We start from the raw sequence: 20,736 nt of genomic DNA on the forward strand, positions 1-20,736 counted from the left end.
GCAGACAAATTAAAATTAATAGAAATAAAAATAAATACCAAAACAACTAAAAACAAACAGAAAAAATTAATTAAATTATAATAAAAAAAATTACGACATTTTCAAAATAGGTAAATGAGTTTAGCAATTAATATTAAATTTAAAGCAAGCCAACAAACAAACAAACAAATAATGAACTACCAAACAAGGAATGCGAAAGCAAAACTAGTGGAAAATAATTAGTTTACAAAAACTCAAATGAAAACCTAATTAATTAGCACTTAAGTAGCAGTTTAAATTTAGGTGATACGTGAAATTTAAATTTATCGCTGAAATTACAAAAAAAAATCATTGAATTTGCAAAGAAGGCAAGTGAAAGTTGGTAAGGTGCTGCAAGCAAGCGGGGCCAGGTTAGAAGCAAGCTATTTAGGTTGTTCACAAAACAAAGAAGTAGCTATAATTAAAAATTGGATTTAATTTTTAAAATAAAATCGGCGTGTATATTTAGCGCAAATTTTTTGTTTCAAAAAATCCACATACCTTTTTTACAAATTCGTCATTTTATAATTTTTTTAAGAATATTTCATTAATAAGCTCAATTTTATTAAATTTTCACAATTTTTTTAAATAAATTCAAAACTGCTAAATTTTGTAAATTGTTTTTTTTTTTAAATTCGTGACTTTTTCTAAATTAAATTATTATTTTATATAATATTCAATCATTTTTAATAGAATTACATTTTTTTAATAAAATCAAAAAATTTACAAAAAAATATAAAATTACTTCCAAACTTGAAAAACATTCATTATTTGTATTTAATTCCTAACTTTATATTTTTGTTTACTCATATCTTTATAAATTGATTGTTTTTTTAATTTTCATCAGTGCTTTTTTTAAATTAAATTCAAAATTCATCCTTTTAATAATTTCATTATTTTTCAAAATTCGTAATTTTCTTACTCAAATTAATTATTATAATTTTTCAAAAACTCTTTTTTGATACATAAATTTGCGAAAAGTCATAATATTTTCCAAAATTAAATTCATAAATGTTTTTTTTTAAATTCATTATTTTTTTTTAATTCATAATTTTAATATATTTTGAAAAGCTCTAGCTTTTAATTTTCATAATTTGTTTTTTTTTGTAATAAATTCAAAATTCATAATTTTTACAAAATTATTTCCAAAAATTTTAATTTTTTTTTCAAAAATTTAATTTTATTTGTTTTTGTTCCAAAAATTTATATATATTTTTTAATTCGTAAATTTGCGAAAATTTATAATTACATTCTTCTTACCTGTTTTTTTCAATTATTATTTTTGTTTTAAAATTGTATAAATTCATATTTTTTTTTTAAATTTTTTTTTAAATTCAAAATTCGTCTTTTTTTAAATTACATTGAAAATTCATAATCTTATAAAATTCGTTATTTTTCAAAAATTCGTATTTTTTTTAATTATTTTTTTTTAAATTCGATTTTTTTTTTAATTTATAAATTTACATTGTTTTATTTTCTTCAATTCATTATTTACAATATTTTATCCCAAAACTTCATATTGTTTTTTTTTGTTGGCAAAAATTCAAATTTTCAAATTGCTATTAAAAAATTTATAAGTTTTTTATTCATGTTTGTTTTAATTCATATGTTCACATATTTCTTATCAAAAAATAATGTAAATTTTTTTGTTCATTATTTCTTCAGAAATTCATAATTTTTTTTTTTGATTGATAATTTTTAACAAAATTTCAAATTTTTTTATATTTATCAATTTTTTTTTAGTTCGCAACTTATTTTATAAAATTTCTATAAAAAAGTTATATATATTTTTGTTTTTTTTTTAGTTTTATTTATATTTTTTAATCCGTTATTTTTTTCCAAAAATTTACAAAAAATTTTCATATTCGAAGAATCACAATTTGCTTATAAAATTTATTGCTTTTGATATTTAACAATTACTTTACTTCCGGAACTCTGCTTACTGATAACTGAAAAATTTATTGTTTTTTTTCTAAAATCGTTGAAAAAATTTTAAAACTTAAATTAATTAAAAAATAAATTTATTTCAATTAAAAATATATTTTATTTTAAGTTTTAATATTTTTTGTTATAAAATTTGTCAATATTCTATTTTATTTTTACTGAAAACATTTAATTTTTTTCTTTAAGCTGTTTTTCTATTTTTTGTAAAAGTTGAAATTGAAAATTATATAAAAGAAATTCTATTATTTTTTATTTATATTTCAATTTCAAAATAATGTACAATAAACCCTAATTTCGGTTCGAAACCATACCAAATTTCCCTTTTGTAATTTTAAATTACTAAAAATATATATTGTTGTACATACATAAATAGTTAAGTTTTTGCCAAGCATATTTACTAAAAATAATTAAATATTTGAATTTGTTAACGTTGACACAATCCAGATAAAATTTATGATATTTGTTAATAGTTTTCTTTTCGAAAATGTCGAAATTATTATAAGTGTTTGTGAGTCAAATATTTATTAAAAAATAGCTAACATTTCACTTAGCTTATTATGTTAACCATTACACAATGAGAATTTTCGCCTTTTTGCAAATAAAAAATGCGCATTTTAAATTAAAAAAAAATAATAATAATTAGCACTATTAATTCAGTACTAGCCAATATTTTGCTCTCCGTGGGCAATTTTCTTTTGTAAATATTTTTTTTCCTTTTTAAACAAATATTTTTTATTTTAATAAACAGTCATAGCCATAGTTAGGCAGCAAATTGTGGATTATAATAAAAACAAAGCATACATGGCGTTAATAAAAATACTTCAAAGTAGAGCTAGAGGAGCTTGGAGTACATGGAGGCAGCGATAGTTCATTGTAAAAGCTGTTTGCACCATGACACAACAAAATTTACAGTTACAAAAATTTATCATTCCATATTTTGATAGTTTTGGCATCGCAAGTATGGCTATGTATTGATTCGCTTCGATATAGAAATATATGTATATTCAATGCCAGATTTTCATCTCATCTTTTTATTTATTAAGGAATGTTGATTATTCTAAAATTTGAATTTGCATTACAAAGCGGTACAGAGAGATTGTAGCTTGGAATTATGAATGCAAACAAATTCCACTAAAAAAATTATGCAATGTAATTTCTATGAAATACAATGCAAATCTTAGTAAAATAAAATTAAAAAGTAAAAACTACTATTTGAAAATGTAAATGTACGACATTTAAGTAAATACTGAAAAAAAATTCAAAAAACCAGTCAAACGTGTAAACTGAATAAAAATAAAAATTTAATAAAAATAAATATTTAATAATTCATAAAAAATTATCGTTTACTTCTCTTCTGGTTTCTGGTTTCTGGTGGGTGGAATATTCAATATGGAAATACAGTTTTGCTGTCCCCGACAGGTGGCAACTCTTTCTATTTTTTCAGTAAGAACTAAAGGCTTTTATATATCATATATTTATATTGGTCCATTTTGCAGTATTTTTCGTTCCTCAAATTTTGTTAGGTGGCAACCCTGTTCTAAAATATATTTTTAATAATTAAGAATTAAATATTCTGTAAATATCTTCTGAAAGTTTTGCTTTAACACCTTGTTTCCGACAGCCTTTCTGTAGAATTTGCCAAAATTTTAAAATTTTCGAGCGTTGGCAACTCTATGAAAAAAAAATATTTCAAATTAAATGCCTCTTTTTTTCTTCAACGCCTTATTTTTTACAGCATTTCTGTAGCATTATTTTAAATTTTAGTTTTGTCGAGCGGTGGCAACTCTATAAAAAAAATAAATTTAGACCTCTAAATATTCTATAAATACCTTTAGAAAGTTTTGATTTAACCCCTTATTTTTTCGTTTTTTCGAGCAGTGGCAACTCTATAAAAAAAATTAATTAAAGATCTCTAAGATGCTTGTTGGAAGGCTATAAGAAAGCATTTAAATTTACAAAAATTATGTAAAATTTTAATTAGGTGGCGACTCTATTGCTAAATATGATCGAGATTCATTTTTCAATTGTTTGTATTTTCTCTTTGCAATATTGGAATTTAATTGGATATTAATAGATGGTAATCTTTAATCAATCAGGAACTCTGAATCAACTCTGAATAAATATTTTTGAACTGCGTAAGAATCCATCACATTTAATAATTGCAGATTGTTAGATCATTTCCTATAAGGCAGAAAAGGAAATCTTAAGACCAAAAGAAAAAGCCTGATATGTGGGTCCTAAATAATCTAAGGTCCATTGATTTATTTTGAGAAAATTGAGAAAAAAAATTAAAACTCAAATTTGCTCTATTGCTGGTAATTCATTCACTTTTTCTCTTGGTGTTACCCCAAGAAGTGGATATTCTTAACTAAATTCACGTGTTTCGTCAATTGTCTCTTAGCTTCCAATACTCTACACTTATCAATACAAAAAGAAACTAACAAAATAAACAAAATGTAAATATTCAGCCACAGATAAGCTTCCGCTGCAAGAGAGTAAGAGGTAAACAAAAGACTTAAGCCACAAGCGCAGCACTGCCTGCGTCGACTCTGACATTCAACCAAGCAACTATGACGTCACGCAATTCCAATGAGCTTTCTCAAAGCATATCACTTCCAACTGGAAGCGCATGAAACTGAAAGCTCCTCGAAAGCTTAGCCTAACCACGGCCCACTTTAAGTCTACCAGTGAAGCCGACCAACAGTTGCCGATCGTGTCTGAAGCTCGTCACAAGTGCTACGGAGCAGTCGCTTTCCTCAAAAATTTGCATTGTGAAAAAAGCAGTCAACAACTACAACAAGTGTGCATAGAAGTAATACAAAACGCTGACAAAATAATCGCCAAAAGTGATAAAAATAGATTTGTTGCGTTGCAAATAGCGGTAAAATGCAACAGATTGTGTCAAAAATATAAAGTTATATTTTAAAGAATAAATAGCTGCTCAAATTAGCGCTAAGCGTGTATAACAGCAACAGAAATTCGGCCACTTTCTGCTACTTGCTTTTGTCATAATTGTTATTCTGTTAATTTTTTTTTTTTTGGAATTTTTCTGTGTCTATTTTGGTCTGCAGGCTGACGCTGTCTCGCGAGCTACTTGTTCGCTTCGTCTCGCCCGCTTCGTCTCAACGCGCCGCCCGCTCAACTTGTTGCGCGCTGCAATTCATTACTCACAGTCGGCTTGCCGCACCAGCCCATTTGTCCATTGTGCGCTTGTATGGCACTTGCCACAAGCGCGCTCTGCACGCACACCATGGCTCCACTGTAAGCGCTGTAACTCACTCGATACTCTTTTGATGGCGTGTTTTTGCTTTTTTGTACTAGTTTGTTGTTTTCTTTTTGTTTTCCATCTCAGCATACTTGAGCGCCAAGTACCGCAACGTCGTCGCCAGTCAACTCCGCTACACGCCACTTCATTTGGGCTGTAATTAACGTGCGCTCGCAGGTGCCGCTTTTATCTTATCCACATTTGTTGCCTATTCTGCGCTATTGTTTTTGTATTTTTCTTCTGTTTTTTTTTGCTTTTTTTGCTTTTGTATTTTTTGGGTTTTTCTTCGGCATTTTGTACCGTAACAATTTTTTGCTTTTTCTCCTTTTTTGTTTATTTATTTTTTGCTTCCTCCTACTTTGTTGCATGTTTTATTTACCGCTTGTCTTTGATCCGCAGTTCTCACGTTTTTTGGTTTTATTGAAATTCCATCTTTTTGCCGATCATCGGTTTTAAGTTTATTGCTTTTGATTTTTACACTAACGGAAACAATGGGCCGGTCTGCTTTGTGCATTTGTAGATCAAATTGAACCATTAAGATAACTTATCTTAAGAAATCGATGTAGCAAACACGGAAACATTGATTTCCAGGTTATGCTTATAAGTTTATGTGCTCAGTTAATGACAATAATGGTAGCCTGGAATATGTGACGGAGAATTGCTTATAATAATCGAAATTATTTCGAAGACTTGTCAGAATCTTTAAAAATATCGTGATGAAAACAATTATACCTATAGTTTAGTTATGACATCAAACAGCAACTTTTCAGGTATTATCGTAGAGACGAGGGATCAATTAATAAAATCTTCTACTCTTCGTGACTCAAATTTTGTTACAATCATTATCAAATTTTGTGAAGATATCTCGTCAAATAAAAAGCTTTCTATACAAGCATTTGATTCAAATCGTTCAGTTTGTATGTAAGCCTTATGCAAGAATTACAGATATCGGCGGTTCCGAAAAATGAGCAACCTCTTGGTAAGAAAAGAACGTGTGCAAAGTTTTAGATCAATATCTCAAAAACTGAGAGACTAGGTCGCGTATATACAGACTAACGCACAGACGGACATGGCTAAATCAAAGCAACTTGTCATGCTGATCATTAAAGATTGGGTAGTCGATAAAGGATTTTCGTATTTCTAATCAAATATAACATTTTTTTGTAGTTATATTGAACTTTATTGAACCAAATATGTACCATTTTGGTTGACCACTTTTTGCGATTTTTCCGCTAGAGACATTATGGTTTCGTTTCTGGTTTCTCGGCGAAAAACTGCAACAAGTTATTTTCACAGGCTTCTCTTGAAGCCAACTTTACTCCACTAAGGCAGTTCTGCATTGCCCGAAACAAATTGTAGTCCGATGAAGCAAACCCAGGGCTATATGGTGGATGCATCAAAACTTCTCAGCCAAGCTCTTCCAGTTTTTTCCGAGTCATCAAAGCTGTGTGTGATCTAGCGCTGTCCTGATAGAAGACGAAGCTCTTTCTGTTGATCAATTCTGGCCGGTTTTTTCGATTGCTTGCTTCAGTCTCATCAGTTATTGACAGTAAAACGTAGAATCGATCGTTTGACCAGGCTGTTGCAGCTCATAGTGGATGATTCCTTCCCAATCCCACCAAATACTCAGCATAACTTTTCGAGGCGTCATTCCAGGCTTTGCGATAATTTGTTGGGCTTCACCATGCTTGGACCATGATCTTTTCGCACATTATTGTCATATTGACTCCACTTTTAGTCTCCTGTTACCATTTGCTTCGATTTCATTTCGTTTCAGCAAAGCATCGCATATGTTAATTCGGTCCTTTAAATTTTTCACAGACAATTCATATGGTACCCAAACATCTAGTTTCTTTTTGTGGCCAGCCTTTTTCAAATGGTTCGAAACCGTTTCATGATGAATGTTATGTTCCTTAGCGATGTCCTGGCTGCTTATGTGACGTTCCTGGTCAATTTTTTCCATAATTTCATCGACTTTCCAACGAAAGGTCGTCCAGAGTGATGTGCATCTTTCACATCGAAATTTTCAGAATTGTCTCCGTAAACTTCACAAATTTCATTGGTGGCTTGCGTGGCATTCTTCCCTTTTTAAACAAAAGTTTCAAAATATGGCGAATTTTTTCATTATTTTCACAAATTTTTGAACTGCAGTAACTTTTTTTCCTCTTCCCGGAATTTAATTGTTTTTGGTTAGATGAAGCTTAAAATCTCACCCTTCCAACGCTATGTGATATAAGACAATGATTAGTAGCACTGGAGATATGCGACTTCAACGACATCTATTAAGAAAATACGAAAAGACTTTTTCGACTATCCAATACATACAATGTAGGGTTGCCTTTTCGGTGTTAAAAACATCGTTTTTTACTTAAGATAATTTAATTTTTTACAGACATTTACACTGTGGTTGAAATCGACAAGGTTTAAAAAGCTTAACTGTAATACACACATAGATATGAACCTCACAAAGTGCTTATTTTTTCGGTTTTATTTTAATTTTCACTATTAGCCGATAATTCTAAAAAATCACGCGGTGAAATTCTCAGCAGTTTGATTTATGTCATTCGACAATTTTCTCGCATGATATAAATATATCGAGTTCGTTGCTTAACTCTTCGACATGCAACACATTTGAAGGCATACTATTTCTGATATTCAATCTTGTAGTTAATAATTTTGATTCACGTAAATTTTTTCCTAGAATAAGTCATAAAAAGCCGGACCAGAAAAATACCAGTAAAATATTTAAATCTCAGAAAGTAACTGAATTTTTGCAAAATCCACTCGTAAAAATATTCTTAAATGGTTAAACTCAGAAAATAAAAAGAAAAATGATTGTTTTATTTCTAAGCTAGCATACCAACTTAAAACTGATATTATGAAGAATATTTTAGGGTTTTTCGGTAATTCTTCTTATTTCAAGCATGAGATATTTAAGGATTTCATGAGTAAGCCTGTTTGATAAAGACCTTTAAACTGCTTACCCTGGCTCGAAATATAAAATAAGCTGTTAAGCGCAAAAACTATGACTTAGAAATCAGAGTGTTAACTTTTAGACTATTAATAGTTGTATTATAAAATTCTTTATATGATATGGCAAGAGGTCGTTCTATGTCAGCGAATTGGCCCGCTGTTGCCAACAAGGAAGTGTGCTGCACACTCGCCCAACACCAACACCAACGCTGTCGCTTTGCTCTGAGTTGCAGACCTCAAGGTAGCTAGATTGTTGGCGATAGTAGCTTGATACCTAATATGTTGTTATTGTTGTTAGGGTAGTCCGCCGCCTGTCACTTTCATTAACAGCAATGACTTTGGTCACTTACTTTTCATTAATTGCTTTCAACATTTGTAATAATTTTGGGATTTTACACGAACGCATAAATATTTCTCATTTTTGTATTTGCTAGCTTTTCTGTTTTTTTTTTATTTTTTTTCATTGCCAATGCTCAATTATATTTATTTGCTTTTCCATGCTGATTTGTACTGTTGCTTTCAGTCATTATAGCCTCATGCGCTTTTATCTTGATGTTCGAAAACAAAGCTGACTGAATCAGCTGGTCCATGGTTTTTTGCAACCAGTTGGCGTTTGCGGTGACCTTGGCACGATTTTGCTTTTATTTTGTTGTTTTTATTTAAGCTGATTTTTTAGTGAGTGTTTAAAATTATAAAGAGCTAAATTTAATGTGTTGGTGGGCTCACGATGAAAGTGAGAAAATATTTCTAAGAACTACATTATTAATACTATTAGCTTTAAGTCTCTCATCATATTGTACTTACTAAGGAGGCTTGCAGGCAGTCTAATATATATATAATATGCTATAGAAATAATTTTGTATTTACTGAAAATCGGTGCAAAAATTTCACTTTAAACTTCCCTATAACTACTTGGAAGCTAGAAAGAATACATTTTTGGGAGATTACTTTTTATTTGATAAATAAAAATTGCCAAAAAATGTTCTTGTACAGAAATTAATACACCATAATAATCAGCGATTAATTTTGAAATAAAAAATATTATCTTGATCTCGTAGTCGATTTTCTGGAGGACCTCCGAATAAAGGTATCTGACACTGCGGAGCTTTTTCTGATAAAAATTATCTTAAATAAAAAAAAAAAAAACAAAACAAAAACTAAAAAATAAATACTAAATCCATTTATATTAGGATATACCTTCAAATACCGAACATGCTGGCTTTCCAAACAAATCGTTTTTTCTGAAAAATTCTACACTTCTGGGCAACTCATAAACCGAAAATATCATCGAAAATCTTAAACGCTGCCTCAAAAACGTTTGAATTTATTGTATATCCGGCATAAAGACCATTTACTATTGTTTCTATAAATGTATTCTTATTGACAATTTGCCCTATAATATATTGTCTAACATTATCTCTAATATACAACGTGATATACCTGTGACCAGCCTCTGAACAATAATACAGTTTCTTTATGAGATTATCATATATGAACTAAGAAATACTCGAATAAAATTTCAGTGTGGAGAGCAAGAAAAAATGACACTATCCAAATTTGGTGGTTGACTGATAATGTTTTTTGCGTTTTTGGCTTTAAATTCGGTAACAATCGTACTCAAAAAAATCAGCTTTATCGAGACGAGTCGAGCAAGAACGCATTTCATATCCAAAATATCCACCAAAAACATGCGAATAGACTGGCGAGAGATTTCTTGTTATCTTTTGTCATTTCTCCAACACTTGCCATGAAGACGTCAAAGGTCGTCCAGAATGAGGTACATATGTCTTCAACGATCTCTTGATCGTCTTTGAAAGTCAGTCGTAGTCACGTGTTTTTGATAAAACTGAATTACCGTTAGCCTTTTACAACATTCGGAACGATTTCGCATACGAAATTTGGTTAGAAATAGAAAAATTATAGGCAAATTTTTTGTTTGATATTTTTTTCCATTGCAAACATCCCAAGGTACTACTGAGGTGTACCAACTTAAGCAGCTGCTTAAAAATAAAATATTTTTTTTTGGAATACCCAAGGAATTTATTTACAATTTTCCGGTGTATTTTGTCACAATTTTAATTTTTATTGTCTTTATAGCTTTTCTAAACTATTTTAATTTTCCAAAAAGTAATTAAAGTGAAATCATCTTATTCTTTTAGTCGAGGTGTACATAGTTATAACTTCGAAAAGCGGTTGTAAATCTTTAAAGTTATATTGGTTATATACTGGGGTGGCTAAAAAGGCCAAATATTTTTTTTTTTGCTTGATAGTTGGAAAATAGGTTCCTAGACGCCTCTACGAAAACCTCTTTAAGTATGAGTTCTTAATAGTAACGGGAAGAAAAATGCATATTTCGCTTCCAGCTATTTCAAAAAATATCTCGTTGCATACATTTTTTAAGAAATCTAATGCTCTCTAAAACCGTTTTCTTGCTTTTTCAGAAACCTATCCCTTTAAAACCTAGAAGGGTTGAAGTTAGATTATTTTAATGCAATTTATTTCTTAGAATTCTTATAACTCAATTAAAAAGTCAATTGAAATTGTAGACCTCATATTTTTGTAGGTAATTGAATTCTCTACAAGCATGGTCACCCTAATTTATACACAATAAATATTTAGTTTGATTTGAATTTCATTACTATCTACTTTCTTTTAAGAAGTCGAATACAAATTACGGATATATGCTGGTGCTCTCAATAGATTTCTCTAATTCTTTAAACCAATATGGTTTTAAATATTGTATTGAAATTCACTTCAGCGAACTCTGCTCCAATTTTGAATTTAATTTTTTTTAGTATTTATTGCGTTTGCTTCATCAGAAATATTTTTCAGTTCAACGTGGGCGGATCACTGAAACAATAATTTCAAATATTCTTTTTTTAGAAATTTCGTATGCGACATATTTATTTTTGAAATTTTTACATTTAATTGCGACACTGGTTGCTAAAAAAGTCAATTAAACTTTTGGGTAAATCTGCCCACATAGCAGCGGGTGCAAAAGTCAATGAAATGTGTCAACAACAACGCCTACACCTACGTGAATATATCTTCAAAGTCTCATATGTATATATTTATATATTAAAATATATATGCATATGTACATATACATAAATATATACAAATATGAAGAATATATTATATGTACATATATACCAAACACTCAGCAATCCGCCAGCCACTTGCAAAAAACCAAATGCGTCGTTGTTGGCGTTGGCGGTGGTGGCGTTGAACACGTCAAAACAACTCACTCACACACGCGCGGCAACCAATTTTGGCGTGATTTTTCGGCGCGTAAAGCGTTAACTTTTCACGACTCTCCGCTGCTCGGTAACAGCGAATAATAATAAATGATTGTCGAATATTTTTTGCGAAGCATATTTACTTGCTTGTGTTTCAATAAATTAATTTTATCATCGATTTGGTAAACAAGCCAGATTTTTTGTAAAATAAGCGTCGTGCTGCTCACTATCTTTCTATTCAATTTCTACAATATTCGCTTGTCTCTATTTTTGCAATTACTTCGTGTGGTAATCACTTGAAACCTTTTTACTTGTTTATTTCGGCGCTCAAACGCTGAAACCCTCGGGCGGGCATTAAGCTCGTGTGTTGCGCTTTGCGTGCCACCGCCACCACTCACACAACACCGATAAATAAAAGTGTATTTTTGGAATGCTGTTGATTAACGCTGTGTTTGCTTGGTTGCTTTTTGACCACTTCGTTCGCTACACAACTGCTTTTGCTAGTGTTGTTGTTGCCAACACTACTATTTGCTGTTGTGTATTTGCTCATTTTTCAGCTTTGCGCATTTCTCGCTGCCCGAACGAGTTTCCCCATTTTTGTGTTAACATATTTTTGTTGTTTGTGCTGTTGTTGGCATTTTTGATATGAATCTGTTATTGAATTCATTAAGCGAATCTGCAAACACACATATGCCACGAAAAGCGAAATCCGAACTGAATTAAAAATATTTATTTACCAACAAACACACACAGATGTCTGTATAAAATAAAAATTAAGCTTAGTGGAGCGAGATTGAATGCGATAAGCATTTGCCGGAGAACACTTTCACTTGTAAACGCCATAAAGTTCTGTTGCGGAATAAATTTTGGTAGATATTTTTTACTTCTCTTTTCTTCTGGTTCTAATTTGCATCAAATTTCGAGGTATATAGTTTTGTTATAATGTGTTTTAGGCGAGAAGGTAAGATAGACTATTACATTTAGAATAAGGCTGTAAAAGGCAGTTTTTGCGAAGACTATAAGTAAAAAGTCGGACTGGCAAACTCTATTGAACATTTTAACTGTCCGAATAAATAAAAAGTTTCAATATTCGTTAAACAATATTAGTATTTTATTAAGATGACATGTGTGGATCACTGAAGAAATGAAAATAGTTGTCGTGATCGAAACAAACACGTTTTGAGACTTTTAGATTACACTCTCGATAAGCTTCGAGATCACTGGATGTGCAGAAATTAACTTGAAGTGGATGTACATAGAACATTGTATGTGGAAAAGTTTTTCTAAAGTTATATCCAGCGTTTTGAGTTACCAAACTATTTTTGTAAAAAGTCTTTATATTGAGAATTTTCAATAAGAAAACAACTACAGTCTTGGCATTATAAGCACCCTACAAAGTATATTGTCACTTAAAATGCAAAACAACGTAACTTCGAAAATTCGAAATTGAGTTGTTTATTGCTTAGAATTCACTACGTCTTCTTAAATATATCATCATCATAATTTCTTAAGCTTCACCTCTCCAATATATCCAGTTTATGATAACCAATGTATAACCAATTTATAACCAAAACATACATTTGGTTTCAGTTTATGATAACCTATATATAACCATTTTATAACCAAAAGACACATTTTGTTCCAATATCACTGGTTATAATAGTAATAGGTTTTCCTTCACTTGTAAACTTATGAAAAGTGATTTTACGTTAGGCATATATCTCAGCTAGTATCTTAGTTTTTGAGATATCCAGCAGAAATTTTAAAAATGTTCTTTTCACCCACACAAAACTGTCGGAATAGACGATAACTGTCTACTATGAAATATAGCTGAACAATCAAAATCAAATCCTTGTATGGAAAATAGTTTCACTCGATAAGATATCTTTACTAAACGAATAGCGTGAATTATTTTCCAAGAAAGCGCTACAATAACCGAACAACTTTTACGAATTGAAACGCTGTAGCATATAGCTGTGATTCAAACTGTCCGATCAAAGTTTTGAAAATATTTTTTTTCCTTACTAAGTAATCACAAATCGACATGAAGGTTGTTTTTGTCAAACAACTTGACTAAAAAAACTAGCAAAAGCTTTTCCTCTGGATGCAAACCATTGGCAGATTACTTTTCAGATTTAGAGTAGTTTTGCCTCATTCAATTTGTAATTCATTTGCATGTAGCCTAGTTTAGGTCGCTTTTGCACTAAATTTCCATAAGAAGGCAGATGATTCAAGGTTTAATATTGATATTCTCAGGTTTTCTGCGAAAACGTCTAGAAATTTTCAAATATAATTTATATATCTGCGTTGACGGCAAAAGTTATTGCCGACAAGATTTCTGTTAATCTATTTCTCATAATCACATATACATACATATAAACAAAATTTAAATCTTAGAAATACTTCGTTTGGGCTATGAAAGTGTACGTAAAGTTATCTTCGACTTGCGTTCAGTTCAGCATGAAACTCTTTTCAAAAGTACGTAGCCATGTTGAATTTTTCTATTAATTTTTCTTGATATGGATTTCCACCTCACCAAGTCAGTGCCTTCGTGTATTTATTAAGGGTGTATTAAAGGTGCTTATAAGAGTTAGTAAATCCGAGTTGTTTTAACTGAATCTGGGCCTGGTTGTCAGTTGAGGACCTGTGCAGTTGATCGCTTATGTTTCCCGTCCACAATTTCATTAAGATAGCATCTTTATATTCAGAAGAAATTAAATGTTACTTCGTTTAACTTGTAATCGATTTCACTGACTTGTATGCCAACAAGTGAAATATCAGCCTTTTCAAGTTGACTTGAACTCTATATAGTGAAATAATTCCATACTTACGAAACAGTCCCAACTGCGCATTAAGGTAGACTTTACTAAAATACGTTTAGCATTTATTATAATTAGCTAGCTTCTTGTTTTAATAAATATTAATAATGGAAACTATTCCTTAAACGACTAAATAAATCTTGGAAAGGCTTTACACTTATTAAACAAGAAACTGCTTTGCTTGAGAAAGGCTTAACTTTACTAAATAAGAATCTGCTTCCCACCTCTCCACCCACAGCTGCAACGTTTTAGCATTAGCTACATCCAAGCCCTTTCGGTGTCAACTTTATCAAACGTGCCACTGATATTACCCCACCCTACAACTACTAACCTGCTCACTTCTACAATTCATAATTGATTAGCAATCGATTTATCAACTCGTTTCCTGCCATTAACAGCAAATACTTTTGATTAGCTGCCATTCTCGTTTTACCTTTTTTACTTTTAGTATATTTTACGCTGTAATTAAATCGTAAAAATAAAATTTGAAGCATGCACATCTGCTCATTAGCTTAGCAGCCGAAATTCTGGGAAAGCGTTGACCGAATTTCGCAGATGAGTCGTGAATTTCAATGAAATTTGCGTTTGCGTTGCTAATTCGACGACGTATGTGTCAGTTATGTGTGCTAAATGCAGTGCTGATGTTGGCTGTGACAGACGAAACACAGAATTTCATAAATGAAAATGTTGCGCAGCGTTTTCCTCCACCACTTCTACATTCACATGCTTATTCAAGCCGCTTGCTCAGTCAGCAGGCGGCGCAGTGAAACACATAAACATACATATTTGTTGTTGTTTGTGTGTCGCAGTTGCGCTGAAAGTACTGTTACAGTAGACAGTCGCTTCCAAGTTCATCATAGAATGCGCACATATGCTGACACATACATATATACATGCTGAGTTGGTAATTATGCCATGCATGGCAGCGCAAACAGTAGACTTAAGACACAAACTCGCAACAGGTAGCTCTCTGGCATTTTGTTTTCATTCGTCTTTTCTACTTGCTGCCCTACAACCGCGCCATTGCCAAGTGAGTATATTATGTAACGCATTCTTTTGACTGCAATTAGAAGCGCGCGTGTAAGCTTATCGCTTGTTTGTGGGCTTAGCTGCTGTCTCCATTGTGAATGTTTCAATTAGAATGCGGTGCATGAGGCGTCAGTTAACTCTATCTATGGTAATCAAGTAACTGCATTTCTGGCACATGTGTGACACACGCGATGAGACACAAACACATATAGAGTTACAGGCGTTCTCTTGTTGTGAATTTTACACACACACATTGCAGCTTTGCAGCAAGTACTGGTAATTTTAATGAAGCGTAATAAATTTCGTTAAATTTTTTAATTTAACTGGCAACTTCTCTCTGATTTATTGCCGAGTCTGTTTCAACGTCACCCTAATTAGAAATTGGTTAAGTTAAGTTGTTAGAGTTGAAGCTAATTTTTTTTCCATATTAGAGCCTTACATAACTCCAAGCATGAAAGTAACATTTAGCTCGAGGGAGATCAGGTATTTGGGGTGATGAACATGAAACTTTCGAAACTAGAAACATATCTAATCCAGTTGTCACAAATTCATAGAACTTTTACCCAAAACCACCAGCTGTTTTGACCCTCTAAACATACTTTCAAAATAAATTTGAGTTAACTTTTAGCCAATTTATCATTAAAGTGAAAATTTGCGCTATTTTTAACTAAAGCTCTCATATAATTCTCCTCCCTCCAAATCAGCCCTGCCAACATGACAAACTGAACAACAACTAAAATCAATTTTTATACCCCTTATTATACAATATAAACCACCGAGTGATGACACCAATCAAAAACGCGACAGTGACAGTGAAACAGCTACAACAACTAAATGATGTTGTTAAAAATTCATAAAATAAACTGATGTCATCCAAAATAAACGAGCAAAAACAAGATAAACATAATAAAAAAACACACAAAAATGCTTTTAATCAAAATAAACAGGTACGTAGTTATCTAACAAAGCAAATTAAGCGTTGAACGACGCGCGGCGAGTCAAAAAGCTGAATTGCTGTAATGCTGACACGCCGAAAAGTTAGCTTATCCGCTTATCTCGGCGACATGCAAAGCGTTTTTGCGAGTGAAAAAAGTAAATAATTGTAAAATTACTTATTTACAACATTATTTACAACAAATAAGCAAAAACAAATAGAATTACAGCAGCTAATGGCGGTGTGGTGAGAGAAACCTTCAATTATGCGGTAGCCCGGAGCGTCGTTGACGGACAGTTGGGCGTGGCGTTAGGGTTAATATTATTTACAACAATTAATTCAAGGAATGAGGCCAGAAAAGATAAAAAGTTAACTTCGTTTGCGCCGAAGCTACAATAGCTTTCACAAATAAACAAGTTTACATACAAGATTTTAAGCGGTCAGCTTGTGTGGCAATTGTATGCTATAGTGGTCCAATATCTTCATTTGGGAAGACTAGTTCATCGTATTTGCAGCCAGATGGACGGATGAGTAAACGGAAAAATAGATGGACGTGGCTAAATCGACTAAGTCGTGATCCATTTCGAGCTTCCCTATTTTTGTAAAGAAAAAGCACAGAAACTTCAAATTTAATGAGGAATATTTATTATCATTCGAAAGAGCATTCTGTGGCTCTAATTTTTTGAAAATTATTTCTTTCAAATGTTGACCATGGCTACTTATCAGATAGACCATCCGTTGTGTGCAATTTTCGATGATTCATTCGAGCATTTCGACTGGTAACTGCCGAATGACACGCGTGTTGTTTTGCTCCGATGCCTAAATCGAAGCGGAATTGTCCACATAGACTTAAGATTTTACATATACCCACAGCAATGAGCCTTACAATGTGATATCACACAATCTTGGTAGGCAGTCGACCGGCCTAAGACGTGAAATTATCTGCTCACCGAAGTGTTGATGCGATGTATATGGGAAGTGATGACGTCTTATTGAAAACAAATGTCGCTGAGATCAGGAGCATCAATTTTAGACACCAAATCGTCGGTTGTCATGGTTCTCACCAGTATCATTTTTGAAGAAATGTAGACCGATGATTCCACCGGCCCACAAACCACACCAAACCATTGTTTATCTACATATGTAAAATGGCAGCTCTTGAATTTCGCCAGGTTGCTCTTCGTCTCAAATGCCGCAATTTTGCTTGTTTACATATCCATTGAGCTAGAAATGAGATCAGATCTTCTAAGAACATCACATAGAGCGAAGAGATGTCACTTGGGAAGGTCGAGTGGCTGCAGTTCTTGCAAAAGCTGCATTTTGTACGCTTTCAATTTAAGATCTCGACGCTAAACCCGTCCCATAGATCATTCGAGCTGCTGCGAGCGGCGCTGAAATGACGCTCCACGGTCTGCGTGTTTTTTTTCATCGTAATCGTTTATGGAATTCTACAAAACAGCATCGGTCATTATGCCTCATGCACCGATTTCACTTTTCTTAATATAATTTCTAAGCGCCATCAGTGACTTGTCAATTGCAGCGCAAAGTCAATTCAGCAGCCTTGTGATCTCATAAGTGACATTGTCGCATGAGGACTGACAGTCCGCACTCACCTAAGCACAACAGCACAGACACACACATACCTATATAGCTCTATAAGCCACAATGACTGTACAACTCAGCTCGATTAAACTCAGCTCAGCGGCTGCGGGCCAAACTCAGCTGACATTGGCATTGAACTTAAAATGCGTGCAATTAGTCATTGTTTCGTCGATTTGTATGCAACTACCTACACACAAGCACAAATACATTTACATATATTTATTTATCTACAAGCATATGTATGTGCGCAGTTCTGTAGCTAAGTAGGTGTGAATGTGTGTCTGTGGTGAAGGAAAACGGGTTGAAAATCAGAAAATGACTCGTGCATTAATCGCCATCACAAACAAAATATAATAATAAAGCACAAATAAAAAACAGAAAAAACAACAAAACAATATACAGAGTTCATAAAATCAGTTGAAATGCTCAAATGGGTGTATGAAATTGTTTTCGAATGCAGTCATGCGATTAGCTGTGACTGTGATATTTTTCTTTACAATCGAATGCACCGCAACACACACGCATATATAATTATATTATACATTTGTATGCCTGTATGTGTGTGCGTGCTTGCATTGTCTTTGTTTACCGCGATTATAATACTTTTTGCTTAAACTAAAACTAATTTTACAGCAAATTAAATCTGTTTGAGCGCGTGCAGAAGCATCTGGCTTTGTCTGTGAAATTCAGTTCCTGGTTTACATTTTTCTGATTTGATATACAAAATAGATGCATGCAATCGAGGTTAAGCTCATTATAAATAAATAAATAAATTGAAGGCAAATTTTGATAAGCAATTGTCTGGCATTCTTTTTATACTAGTATGCGTCCCTCATTGGGTAAAGCTGTTGAGGTCAACCCAATTTTCCGTCCCCATTTTCATATGAGAAACTGGAAAACAATTACTGCTAAAAGCAAACATACTTGTATGTATGATTTATAGTATTTTACCCTTTATCGTGTAGCGTGTTGTGAGGAAAATTGCATTCATTGCTGGCAGAGATTGTGTACTAAATTTTAAAAGCTCCTAATGAAAATAACACGCAGCTAAAGTATGTATAATACCGTTAGATGCTGAAAATGTAGTATTACAAGATTTCAAGCTAAAAGTTTAAGTTTGCAGCTAAAACTACTGACTTAAAAGGGTTGCCACCTATTTTAAAAATCCAAAACAATCCACCTAAATGAAAATTTTTAGTTTCAACAGTTGATAATACAAAAGAAACATTAGATGAAGAAATAAAGCAGCCTTAGGGCACTTAACGTTGGAAACAGTGGTTAAGAGGAGTTCCCACCTGTTTAAAATTTATCTTTCAGTCAATTTCTTGAGATAAATAAATTATTATCATTCGAATATCAAACAAAAGCTATTTTATTCAACTTTCGGTACAAATTTTTTTGTGGAGTGTTGCCACCTATTTAGAAATTCTTGTTTAAACAGTTTAGTAAAATAAATAAGTTAATACAGCGACAAAAACCAAAGAAAAAATATATAAGAAAGTTTACAGTTAAAAAACTGAATTAATGGGGTTGCCACCTTTTTTAAATACTAAAACAATCTACCTGAAATCAAATTATGACAACTCGATTGACAAACTTTAGCAGTTTTATTCAACTTTCGGTAAATTTTTTTTTGTGGAGAGCTGCCATCTGTTTAGAAATTCTCATTAAAACATTTTCCAATTGAAAATGCTGACAACAATTCAATCAAATTGATTTCAATTTGAGTATAGAACTGCAGAGAGTTTATACTACTTTCCGATGAAAATTTTTTTGGGGGAGAGTTGGCATTTGGCTTGAAATCTTTACGCCACCTTTTTAAAAAATCGAATATGTATATTCAAATAATCATTACAAGATATCTATTATCTAGCAATATATAAAATATATCTAGGACGATCTCCAAAAGAGTCTAAGCAAACCTACTTGTAGACAACTGGACCGAAATATTTGAGTGATGTTGCACTTGGCCTTGGAACTTCATAACGAAAATAACGTATTTCGAGAAGCATCACTTTCCAATCCCAAATGACTATATAACAAGGAATTATTAAGTCTATCGATATATATGTATGTATGTTTAGCAGATCGGAGTGTCAACTACTTTTTCAAACTCTCCGGTATATTAGTGACTTGAACCGAAGCTATTGGCGATTGCAAAACATTGCAAAGCCGAACTTGCAGTAGCAGTGCTTCCTGAACTCAAAGTAAGGAGAAGTTTTACACACCTTCGTACCATATTTTCCACTCTTCGGAGACTTCTCTCTACTCCAACGTAGACTGTTTGTACTTTAAATATCCTACTAGCGCATTAAATTCGCGAAATATGCATTGCTAATGGCTCACCGTGAAAATTGTAAAAGCAACAACAACTATAACCAACAATATCAGTACCGAAAGTGCTATGACGTTCAAGCAAATATTTTCGTGGGCGAACGGGTGACGTACACACGTTTATGGTGAATTCGAAAACAATGTAACGGGTATCGCTGTATTGGTCGACGCACACACACTCGCACCCACGCACACATGCACACAGCTGACAACGCGCAGATGAAAGCGAATACTGCGAAGCTGATGGCTGATGGCGGCAACGCGAACCAAAGTCGTAATATTTTTTATGCGCAATATTTTGTAATTCTAAATATGTGTGTGTGTAAGCTGGTGTATGTGTGTATTGCATTTAAAATTGCGATTTTTACGCACCAACAAACACACACAAACACCTACAACAACTGCAACTTGTGTACACTTCGTGCGTTGCACATTGTTTTTGCCTAAGCCTCACGGTTCTTTTCGCTCATTTTTGGCATTTAAACTTCAAGCGATAAACGTCAGTTTGATTGTTATTGTTGCTGCTATTTTACGCAATGCCAAGTTTTATTTGCATTCGCATTTCGTTTTTGCTCGTTA

General features: G+C 32.4%; 1 protein-coding gene across 2 annotated transcripts in view; it reads left to right on the plus strand.

Annotated features, from left to right (window-relative positions):
* Nucleotides 1-4,680: 4,680 nt before the first annotated feature.
* The window catches only part of LOC120772577 (filamin-C), a 95,843-nt gene continuing 79,787 nt past the window's right edge, over nucleotides 4,681-20,736 (plus strand). The window contains exon 1 of one of the 2 annotated variants that reach the window (XM_040101277.1): nucleotides 4,681-4,774. The gene's annotated coding sequence lies outside the window, so the exon portion shown is untranslated. The other variant, XM_040101276.1, reaches the window with a different exon arrangement.

This window comes from Bactrocera tryoni, chromosome 3 (genome assembly GCF_016617805.1).
Source record: "Bactrocera tryoni isolate S06 chromosome 3, CSIRO_BtryS06_freeze2, whole genome shotgun sequence".
Classification (NCBI taxonomy): Eukaryota; Metazoa; Arthropoda; class Insecta; order Diptera; family Tephritidae; genus Bactrocera; species Bactrocera tryoni.